We start from the raw sequence: 11,234 nt of genomic DNA on the forward strand, positions 1-11,234 counted from the left end.
GTCCAGGCGCATACGGGAATCTGTATCTCTCCCTCCCCTCCTCCCACTGAATAAAAAATAAAAATTTTAAAAATTTTTAAAAAATTTTAGGAAAGTAGCCCAAATATCTCTTATGTTTTCTGAGAGAGGAAAAAGATAAACCAAATATCTCAGTGCATTATTTGACTAGGGATTTGTAGAATCAGAAGGAAAAAAAAGAAAACATTAAAGTTCCTTCCTTTTATACGTCCTTCATACATCAAACCTGAATTCTGGGCAACACGCACATCGTGAACATCTGGATCGTAGGCTCTTAACTTCAGAGAACACACAGTAAGTCAAGGACTCGGCAACTCTGAGTGTAAAAAGCGGGCAGACTTAACACTGGGATCTAATCCAAGCTATACTCAGACCAAAGTAAGCAAGAGGGAATACAAATATCAAACTACTTAATTCAAGTCAGAAATACATTAAACCTTCTGCTTATATAAAACATTAGGGCCACCAAATGTCTCTCTCTCTCTCTCTAGTCTCATTAGGATTCCTGAGAACAGGCAGATAAGAATGCATCTCCCTAGGGGAAAAGACATACCAGAAAAAAGTTTTCAATAGGGATTCTGTAACAGGACTACTTCCTCTTTTCTAATATTCTGCAAAGAATACTTGTCAGATTTTGTTGCTGAACCACAATAACAGAGACAATTTTAAAAAAAAGACACACCCATTGAGTTAGTACAAGTGGAATCTTTCCTTCTGGAAGTGCCAGATGGAGGTTGGGGGGAGGCGGGGGAGAGCTCTTTACTAATTGTGGCCAAGATTCCTCGGTTCCTTGGTAGTTGGGCCAGGGCCAGGATATTAACCCAGATGTCCTTGCCAAACTCACGGTTGGTTAATTAAGTCTGCCAACCTACCAAAAGTAAAAAAATGGTCTCTTCTGTTCCCCTGATTGAAATCTGAAGAGGTCAGTCTTAGATAAAATTCCTGTGTAGTACCATCAGCCAGTATGATTTCCCTTAAAAGTGCATGTGGCCCTGGTCGGGTGGCTCAGGGTAAGGAGTGGTAGACTGAGGTTAAGGGTTAGATCCCCAGTCAGGGCACATATGAGAAGCAAACAGTGAGTGCACAATGAAATGGAACAACAAAATTAAAAAACAAATCGATGCTTCTCTTTCTCTCTTCCTCATTCTGTCCCTCCCTTTTTCTCAAATCAATGAGAAAATTAAGAAACAAAAGTGCAAATGCTGATTTAAAGCATATGGAGTCTCCGAGTTCCATCTACATGGGAAATATACACTATGCAAATTAAAAATATATAAGATGCTATCATACTTTAAGGCCTCCCTAAACAGATCTCTAAAAAAAATTCATATCCAGGGTGATCCTGCCACTGCTTTCCAATGAAAGACTTAGGAGACCTACATAAAGGTTTCTATTAAACACAAATTTTGAACCATGAAAGTTTTGAGGCTTAAAAAGGAAGGTTTTGCTGCCAGGAGCACAATTCCAGGAAAAAGGTATATTTGTAAATATCAGTCACAAGGCCTCCCAGGGTTGAGCAAAGATCCACCCAGCAGCAAGTCTGAACATCAAGTACTGGGTCCGGCCTTTCTGCCAGATACTGAAGGTTCCACTGCCAACATAGTCTGTGCATTGCTTAACACAGCATAAACTCAGGTTCCATCTCTAGCCCTGTGTTCACTGGCTGTGTGGCCCTTTAGGTAAGTTAGTGAAGTTCTTCGAGCCTCCGTGCCCCTATCTTTAACTCTTTCTTCATCAAAATCGCTACAGCCTGACCAGTGGTGGTGCAGTAGGTAAAGCATTCAACCTGGAATGCTGAGGTAGCTGGTTCAAAACCCCAAGCTTGCCCAGTGAAGGCATGAATGGGAAGCAACTACTACAAGTTGATGCTTCCTGCTCCTCCCCACCCCCATCTCGCTCTCTCTTTCCTCTCTCTAAAAATCAACAAATAAAATCTTTTTTAAAAAATCACTAACAGGCCTGACCTGTGGTGGCGCAGTGGATAAAGCGTTGACCTGGAAATGCTGAGGTCGCCGGTTCGAAACCCTGGGCTTGCCTGGTCAAGGCACATATGGGAGTTGATGCTTCCAGCTCCTCCCCCCTTCTCTCTGTCTCTCCTCTCTCTCTCTGTCTCTCCCTCTCCTCTCTAAAATGAATAAATAAAAATTAAAAAAAAAAAAACTAAAAAAAAATCACTAACAGGCCCTGACTGGTTGGCTCAGTGGTAGAGCGTCGGCCTGGCGTGCAGAAGTCCCGGGTTCGATTCCCGGCCAGGGCACACAGGAGAGGCGCCCATCTGCCTCTCCACCCCTCCCCCTCTCCTTCCTCTCTGTCTCTCTCTTCCCCTTCCGCAGCGAGGCTCCATTGGAGCAAAGATGGCCCGGGCGCTGGGGATGGCTCCTTGGCCTCTGCCTCAGGCGCTAGAGTGGCTCTGGTCGCAAAAGAGCGACGTCCCGGAGGGGCAGAGCATCGCCCCCTGGTGGGCAGAGCGTCGCCCCCTGGTGGGCGTGCCGGGTGGATCCCGGTCGGGCGCATGCGGGAGTCTGTCTGACTGTCTCTCCCCGTTTCCAGCTTCAGAAAAATACAAAAAAAATAAATAAAAATAAGAAAAAAAAAATCACTAACAACATGGAATTATGCACCTTTCATTATTTAAAAAAAATTTTATTAAGTACATATTTAGGATTATAAATTATACGGCCGTAAATTATATGCCCGCTCCCAAACCTACACGTCAGGACCTTTGCACTTGCTGTGCCCGCTTCCTCGTATGCTCTTCCCTCTTCGATCTATATTCCCTTACTTACTTCCTCTAGATTTCTACTCAAAAGTCACATTTTCAGCAAGGTTGCCTCTGACCACCCTGTCAAAAATTTCCATTATCCTAACTCTTGTCCCCAAAACTTAATATTCCCCCTTCCATGGTTTCTTTTTTTTCTTAGCATGTATCACTACTATAAGTTTTATTAATATGGTTATTGTCTGCCTCCCCTATTTGAAGGGAAGTTCCAAGAAAACAGGGATTTCTGTTGGTTTTATTCACTGTTGTATCACTGGCTCCCAAAATAGCACCTGGCACACAGTAGGTGCTCAGTAAAAATTTGTTGCGTGAATACTGAAAGAGAGCTAATTACAGCTCAGGGACAGGCAAACCATAGCACCTCAAGCTGCCTTTGGGGAGACCTTCACAACACTTCAAAGATACTGTACAGGAGAACACAGGCACGCAATGAGTAACACTGTCCATTCTTCCATCATAGAAAAAGACACTCTACCTCCCAGCTCACTTGTACAAGGAAGGGATTAAAGAAGCTGATAATTTGGATAAGTGGAAAGTTATATGAGGTGAAAAGTCTCACTTCAGTTAACACTGACTGTATGGACAAGGTTTTCTTTTCATGTTAACAACGATTAAGCCATTTGCCTATGATTTTACCACACGACCTTCTGTTCTTTATCTTTCTTTAGCTTTGACTTCTATAAAACCAGTCTTGAAATTTATAGACCTCATATTTTCAATTCACTAAGTAATAAATATTTACTGAGGGCATGGGACTCTGCAGAATCCTGCAGAGGGTGCTATAAAGTGCAATATATATGTGGTAAGGACCTTATGCATGGCAGGATACCCACCCACCCACACACACACACACACACGTGTGGGTTAGACCAGAACTATCATATATCTGCAAATGAAGAACTCCAGGCAGCCAACATGTGATGAATTCAGAGGTGCCTATCTTTGCACAGATTATAAGGGGATCAATTCACCTCTTATACTTCATTCATTAGGTTTAGAATCCCAACAGAGACAGCACTTAAAAAACAAGAGTCAAACATTACTAAGTTAAGTTCACATGTATTTATGGGTCACATGAGATGCAACAGACTCAATGTTAGTAAAAATAAATTACTTTAAATATAAAGAAGGGGCCTGACCTGTGGTGGCGCAGTGGATAAAGCGTCGACCTGGAAATGCTGAGGTCGCCGGTTCGAAACCCTGGGCTTGCCTGGTCAAGGCACATATAGGAGTTGATGCTTCCTGCTCCTCCCCCTTCTCTCTCTGTCTCTCCTCTCTCTCTCTCTCTCTCTCTCTCTCTCTCTCTCTCTCTCTCTGTCTCTCCCTCTCCTCTCTAAAAATGAATAAATATAAAGAAGGGTATCCAATTCTAAACCGCTCAAGAACAGAAACTAGATCAAGCTTATACCATGCTTAGGCACAGGTAGGAGCTTAATCAACTGTTACTGCAGGGAAGAGTGTGATCTTTATCTTCAGACAATACCTGCAGCTTCCCACCCAGTTTTAGGTTGGTTTGGTTTTTTACTCATTTGAACCAGACCCAGTGGGAAGCCTAGGATGCACTTCTTTCTGCCAACCCTAAAAAACTCAGCACCAGCCCTTGGCCAAGCAATCACCCACTTTGCTTTAAGGCCAATCTGGCTCTCTGCTAGAGATTGACTATCCTAATTTAATTATTAAGCACCTGGAATCAGAATACCTGAGCTCAAATCCTGATACCACCACTTATTAGTTGAGTGACCCTGGGCAAGGCACCTAACCTTTCCATGCCTCCTCTATAAAATGGGGATAATGGATAGCACCCTCACTGAGTTAGCTTGATTAATGAGATTAAACACATAAAAGACTGGCCCACAGCCTGACCACAAGAAGCCTCAATAAATGTTCATTGTTGTTATTTTCAGAGGAAAAAAATGCCCCAAGGCTAGGGAGCAACATCAACATACCAGAGGATTCTTCCAAAAGGTTATCATTAAAGCCAAAGTCAAACACTGTAATATTGAATGTCAACTGTAATTTAAACAAACAAACAAAAAGCCAGCCCTGGCTGGGTAGCACAGTTGGTTAGACTAGCGATGGCGTGATACACCAAGGTTGCAAGTCAGATCCCTGGTCAGGGACATACAGGAATCAATCAATGAATGCATAAATAAGGGGAACAACAAATCGATGTTTCTTTCTCTCTCTCTCCCTTTTGCTCTCTTTCTCTCTAAAATCAGTAAGTTTAAAAAAAAATTTAAAGCCAAAGTTAGACTATTGGCCTCCAGACTTCTGGACACTATAAGTAATAATAATGGTAATAATACTAAACCAGTCACACCAAGCAGAATCATAACCAGAGGTAGTCAACCTTTTTATACCTACTGCCCACTTTTGTATCTCTGTTAGTAGTAAAATTTTCTAACTGCCCACCTGTTCCACAGTAATGGTGATTTATAAAGTAGGGAAGTAACTTTATAAAATTTATAAAGCAGAGTTACAGCAAGTTAAAGCATATAATAATAACTACTTACCAAGTATTTTATGTCGGATTTTCGCTAAGTTTGGCAGAATAAATCTTTATAAAGCAATTTACTATAGTTAAATCTTTTTATTTATACTTGGGTTGCTCCACTACCGCTCACCATGAAAGCTGGAACGCCCCCTAGTGGGCGGTAGGGACCAGGCTGACTACCACTGATGGCTATGATTCATAACCATAACAGCAGCAGCAACAGGAACCCTTCCTGAGCTCCAGTGGCCAGGCACTGTCCTAACATAGGAAGGCAAGACTGCTGAATCCAAGAAAAAAAATTGCAGCCTTTTTTCCACCCTCCTCCTTAAATAAAACTTGGTGCCCAAGTTTTGCTAAAAACAGGTTATCTAAAGGGACTGTAAATTTAACGTGCCATTTCTTCATGCCAACGAGGTGGGGCTGTGAAGGGGGAGGAGGATGGCGCTCGGTCCCTGCCAGATGGAAAAGCCACATGAAGTGGAGAAAACAACCGAGTTCAGGATTTAATCCCCAAACCCAGATCATACGTGTGAAACCCAGGCCCTCCTGAGGGGAGGGGAATCGGAAGGCTCTGCTTTTCAAAACCACCTCTGAACAAGTGTCATCTGTCTTCTGAACCAAGCCCCTGCCCCGGCAGAAGGGTCTGGGTTACAAAGCAGCGGTGTTATTTCACAAACCCTTGTCACCTTTTACCCTCCACCTTCTCCAAGAATCACAGTTCCATCTGGGGGGTCGGGGGTGGGGGGGACGAGAGCCCCCGCCAGCCAGGCCGGGGCCATCCCGCCGGCCGGCGCCCGCCACGGAGGCCACGGCCAGGGTGCCCTCCATTCCGGCTCGCGGGCACCATTGCCCAGGGCCTGCGGAATGCCCGGGGGCAACAGGTCCGGCCCGGCCTGCCCCCTGCCCCCTGGGCCGAGCGGCAGTGAGAGGGGTGCCGGGAGGGAGCAGCTCCCGGGGAGGCGCAGGGCAAGGAGTCCAAGCTCCATCTTGAGGCGGGAGGAGGGCGGCCAGGCCGGGCCCGGCGCTCGCAGGGCCGGCCGCTCTCCCGGCTCTTCCTGGCAGCACCTCGGACGCCGCCGGCCTCCAGCGCCGTCCCCACACCGGAGCTCCCGGCTCCGCTCGGGGGCGGCCCGGCACGCGGGGCTCGGCAGCCGTCACCGGACCCGAGCGGGCCCGGCCCGGCGGGAGGGGACGCGGGCGCAGGGACGGGGAAGGGAGAGGGCCCCGCTCACCGCCGGCCGCCGCCTCGGTCGCCGCCAGTCGCCGCCACCTGCACCTCCGCAGCAGGAGCAGCCGCCGCCGCCGCCTGCCGCCTCCCGGCTCCTTGGCTCCGTGCGGGGGGAGCGTGACGCGCCGCCGCCGCCGCCGCCGCCGCCGCGGGGCTGGGCGGGCGCGCGCCGCCAGCACAGGACGGCGGGCGGCTCCTCCCCGCCGCCCCGCCCCCGGCCCGCGCCCCCCGCCCGCGCCGCCGCTTTGTCTGCCCCCGCCCGCGCCGGCCCCGCGCCGGCCCGCCCGCCCTCCGACCCTCTGCGGCTCCGGGTGGTGAGGGCAGTGCGCGCGGGGGAGCCCGCGGGGCCTGCACGCGGGTTGCTTGGCATGGCAGTTCCGCATTTCCGCAAGTGTGCCGAGAGGGTGCCAGTCACACCCCGTGCAGCCGGCACCCCAGCCGCTTACGCTGCGGCTGTCTTTTATTGGGGGGGGGGGGGGGCGGCGGAGCCTGGACAAGAAACACTTTGAAACAAGCCAGGAAGAGCTGCTCGGTAGGGCGCGTCCTCTTTGCCTCCAGGCAAAGATCGGGGCGAGGCGTCCCTGGGAAAACGCTGGACCGCGCTGCCCAGGGCTAGTCAAGCCTGGGAAGCACCAGGCGGGACTGAGTACTAAAGAGTCCTTGAAACGCGTCCAGCGCTTGCGCCGTCCGTCGGAGAAAAGCCTCCTTTATTCGCCCCAGCCGCTTGGACGGAAGCCCCGCTTAAAGTCCTGAGCCCTCCTTCTCCCCCCGGCGGATCGCTTTCAAAAAGCGTTTGAAAGGGACTGGAGGGGTGACAGCAACAGCCCGCTTGGGGCCGGTGCGGCAGAGGGCGGCAGCATTTCACTCCCATGGACCATGGCAACCCAGAAGCTGCGCGGCTCCTGGGAGGGGTTTTGCTGCTGTCAGGGAAGCCCAGGATTTTTGCAGCGACTCGGTGGTGGATAAGGGGCCCAGGCGGCTTCCTCCTCCTGCCGGAAAGATTAGAAGAATCGGGAGGGGGACCCCTTGGTTGACCTTTATTCAGAGCACGGTGTTGCTAGGACCAACAGGCTTGCACAGAGCAAGGGGAGGAAACTACAGTGGAAAGGCACGAAATTCTGAACAAAGTACATTGATCTGGGGAGCCCTCTCGTCGATTCACGTTTTAAAAAACAAAACATGACATTTCCTAATTCAACATTGCCCTGATTTGCAAGCTCCGAGGTCAAAGTGGTGGTGACACTCCCGAAATCCAGTATCCATATTCCTAATCTGAAAGGCACCCCCCTCCCCCAATCTAAACACTTCTCAGCTCTGAAAGGCAACCTGTGCAACAATCACAGACGCCACAGAGTGACGCAAGAACCACTGCTAAGCAATGGTGGGTGCGGCTATGAACACTTCTGTTCATTTCTCTTCTGCTCTACTCATTCTGTTGAACCCGCTTGTATTTATTTTTTATTTTCTTTTTATTTTTTAGTGAGATTTGGTAGTATCTCCTGAATATAGGGGATTTTTTTTAATTGGTTGACTTGAGAGAGACAGAAAGAGGAAGGGAGAAAGAGAGAGAAGCATTCATTTCTTGTTACACTTAGTTATGCATTCATTGGTGGCGTCCCTTATGTGCCCTGACCCAGGATAGAACTCAAAACCTTGATGTTTGGGGATGATGCTCTAATCACTGAGATAACCAGCAAGGGCAGAACCCGTCTGTATTTTAAAATGCTGAGATTTTGTTCATCGTGGATTCTTTTGCATTAATTTTTATTTTTTTAAAATATTGCATTAAAATACTCTTTTTAGTGCCCCCTGAAATTTTGTGATTGAGGCCTAGCCCCAACATTTTCAAGTTCCACAGAAGGGCCAGAGTTCGGACTAAAGTCATCCAATCCTACTTCAAAGAGAAGGATCCCGTTCCATGTTTAGATGCAGCCGCTGAGCTTTTTAAAATGTGCATCTTCTGTAAAAGTATTAGAACAGCTCAGTGACAAGACTTTAGAAGATGGAGGGAAGTGGCAGAAGGAGGCAGCTAGGAGCTTCCAAATCTTCAATTTAACACAGGGAAAAGTGGGTAAATACATGTTGTTTTGTTTTGTCTTTCTGGAACAAAAATAAAGGTTTAATCATATCAATAATGTAACCAAAAGGGATCATTACAAATAGTGGTAGAACTGTGTTGAGAGAGTTAGAGGTGCTTTATAACGTCGTAACATGATGTTCATAACAGAACATCAATGGGTAATGTCTAGAAACGATAAATCACAATATAAGTATAGTTTTAGAGATATGGAAGTTACCACCAGAAGAGAATTATTTTCTCTGCTGTTTTTCTGCAGTATAGCAGGGTTTTTTGTTTTTTTTTTTATTAACCTGTTTTACTCCATCCCTACTAGAATGTAAGTTCCAAGAGAGCAAGGATTGTTGACTCATTCATTGCTCTAGCTACATCCGCAGAATAATGCTTGGCTCATATAGATCAGTGTGAAAAAGGAGTGGAAGACTTCAGGCTCTAAGTAACCAAGTAACAGGGGACTTTTTTCCCCCGGTATTTTGTCTTAAAAACAAAAACAATAGATGTTCACTGAATAAATTAAAGCAAGCAAAATGAAGAAAACAAAACAGTTATAATCCCACACATCCAGAGAAAATTATCACAAATAATGGTTTTAAATTAACATACTACTGTTTAGAAATATTTTAAATCTCTCACCAAGGCACTAATGGTTCTTATGTCCACTCAAAAACAGCATTCAGGCCAGAGCTGTGGTGGTGCAGTAGATCAAGCTTCGACCTGGAATGCTGAGGTCACCGGTTCAAAACCCTGGGCTTGCCCGGTCAAGGCACATATGGGAGTTGATGCTTCCTGCTCCTCCCCTCTTCTCTCTCTCTCTCTCTCTGTCTCCTTTAAAATGAATAAATAAATTAAAATAATTTTAAAATTTTAAAAACCCAGCATTCAGGCCCTGGCCGGTTGGCTCAGTGGTAGAGCGTCGGCCTGGCGTGCAGAAGTCCCGGGTTCTATTCCCGGCCAGGGCACACAGGAGAAGCGCCCATCTGCTTCTCCACCCCTCCCCACCCCTTCCTCTCTGTCTCTTTCTTCCCCTCCCGCAGCCAAGGCTCCATTGGAGAAAAGTTTGCCCGGGCACTGAGGATGGCTCTGTGGCCTCTACCTCAGGCGCTAGAATGGCTCTGATTGTGGCAGAGCGATGCCCCAGATGGGCAGAGCATCGCCCCCTGGTGGGCATGCCGGGTGGATCCCGGTCGGGCACATGCGGGAGTCTGTCTGACTGCCTCCCCGTTTCCAACTTCAGAAAAATAAAAAATAAAAATTTAAAAAAAATTTAAAAAACCAGCATTCAGTATAAAATAGTGGCTGGAGAGTACTTTGTAAACTGCTATAAAGATGTAAGGATTTATATAGCTTTTAAAATAGAAAAGGAAATTGAAGCTATCATAATAAGAACACTCTTTAAATTTTTTTGGTTTTTTTTTTACAGAGACAGAGAGAGATCAGAGGGATAGACAGGGACAGACAGACAGGAACGAAGAGATGAGAAGCATCAATCATTAGTTTTTCGTTGCGTATTGTAACACCTTAAGTTTTCATTGATTGCCTTCTCATACGTGCCTTGACCGTGGGCCTTCAGCAGACTGAGTAACCCCTTGCTCGAGCCAGCAACCTTGGGCTCAAGCTGGTGAGCTTTTGCTCAAACCAGATGAGCCCTCGCTCAAGCTGGCAACCTCGGGGTCTCGAACCTGGGTCTTCCGCATCCCAATCCGACTCTCTATCCACTGCGCCACCGCCCGGTCAGGCTCTTTAAATTTTTTTAAAAATATTTTATTTATTGATTTTAGAGAGAAGAGAGAGAGAAAGGGGTGGAGGAGGAACAGGAAGTACCAAGTAAGTATAGTAGCTTCTCATATGCACCTTGACTAGGCAAGCCCAGGACCTCGAACCGGCAACCTTAGCATTCCAGGTCGATGCCCTATCCACTGTGCCACTACAGGTCAGGCAGAACACTCTTTATTTTTTTGTTTGTTTGGTTTTTTTGTTTTTTTGTTTGTTTGTTTTTTGTATTTTCCTGAAGCTGGAAACGGGGAGAGACAGTCAGACAGACTCCCGCATGCGCCCGACCGGGATCCACCCGGCACGCCCACCAGGGGGCGACGCTCTGCCCACCAGGGGGCTATGCTCTGCCCATCCAGGGCGTCGCTCTTTTGCGACCAGAGCCACTCTAGCGCCTGGGGCAGAGGCCAAGGAGCCATCCCCAGCACCAGGGCCATCTTTGCTCCAACGGAGCCTTGGCTGCGGGAGGGGAAGAGAGAGACAGAAAGGAAGGAGAGGGGGAGGGGTGGAGAAGCAGATGGGCGCTTCTCCTGTGTGCCCTGGCCGGGAATCGAACCCGGGACTTCTGCACTCCAGGCCGACGCTCTACCACTGAGCCAACCGGCCAGGGCAACATTCTTTAAATTAAAAGTAATTTTTCTTTCTTTTTTTAAGTTCCTAAACCATGGTAGACTGGTAACGATTAAAAATGTAACTTCTGCCTGACCATTGGTGGTATAGTGGATAGAGAGCATCAACCTGGGACGCTGAGGACCCTGGTTCAAAACTTTGAGGTCAATGGCCTGATTGTGTGCTCATCTGGATTGAGTGCAGGGTTGCCAGCTTGAGCGTAGGGATCATCAACCTGATACCAAGGCTTAAAGCCCAA

At 47.6% G+C, this 11,234-nt stretch overlaps 1 protein-coding gene and 1 non-coding gene across 6 annotated transcripts in view; both read right to left on the reverse strand.

Annotated features, from left to right (window-relative positions):
- CLIP1 (CAP-Gly domain containing linker protein 1) overlaps positions 1 to 6,703 on the reverse strand; it is a 120,259-nt gene extending 113,556 nt beyond the window's left edge. For 3 of the 5 annotated variants that reach the window (XM_066371044.1, XM_066371041.1, XM_066371042.1), the window contains exon 1: positions 6,524 to 6,694. The gene's annotated coding sequence lies outside the window, so the exon portion shown is untranslated. Of the gene's footprint in view, positions 1 to 6,523 lie in introns of all 5 variants that reach the window. The other 2 variants (XM_066371046.1, XM_066371045.1) reach the window with 2 other exon arrangements.
- A 4,198-nt stretch (positions 6,704 to 10,901) lies between these two features.
- TRNAS-GGA (transfer RNA serine (anticodon GGA)) lies at positions 10,902 to 10,977 on the reverse strand. The gene has a single exon. It is a non-coding gene; the product is annotated as a tRNA-Ser (tRNA).
- Positions 10,978 to 11,234: the final 257 nt, after the last annotated feature.

This window comes from Saccopteryx leptura, chromosome 2 (assembly GCF_036850995.1).
Source record: "Saccopteryx leptura isolate mSacLep1 chromosome 2, mSacLep1_pri_phased_curated, whole genome shotgun sequence".
NCBI classification, from domain to species: Eukaryota; Metazoa; Chordata; class Mammalia; order Chiroptera; family Emballonuridae; genus Saccopteryx; species Saccopteryx leptura.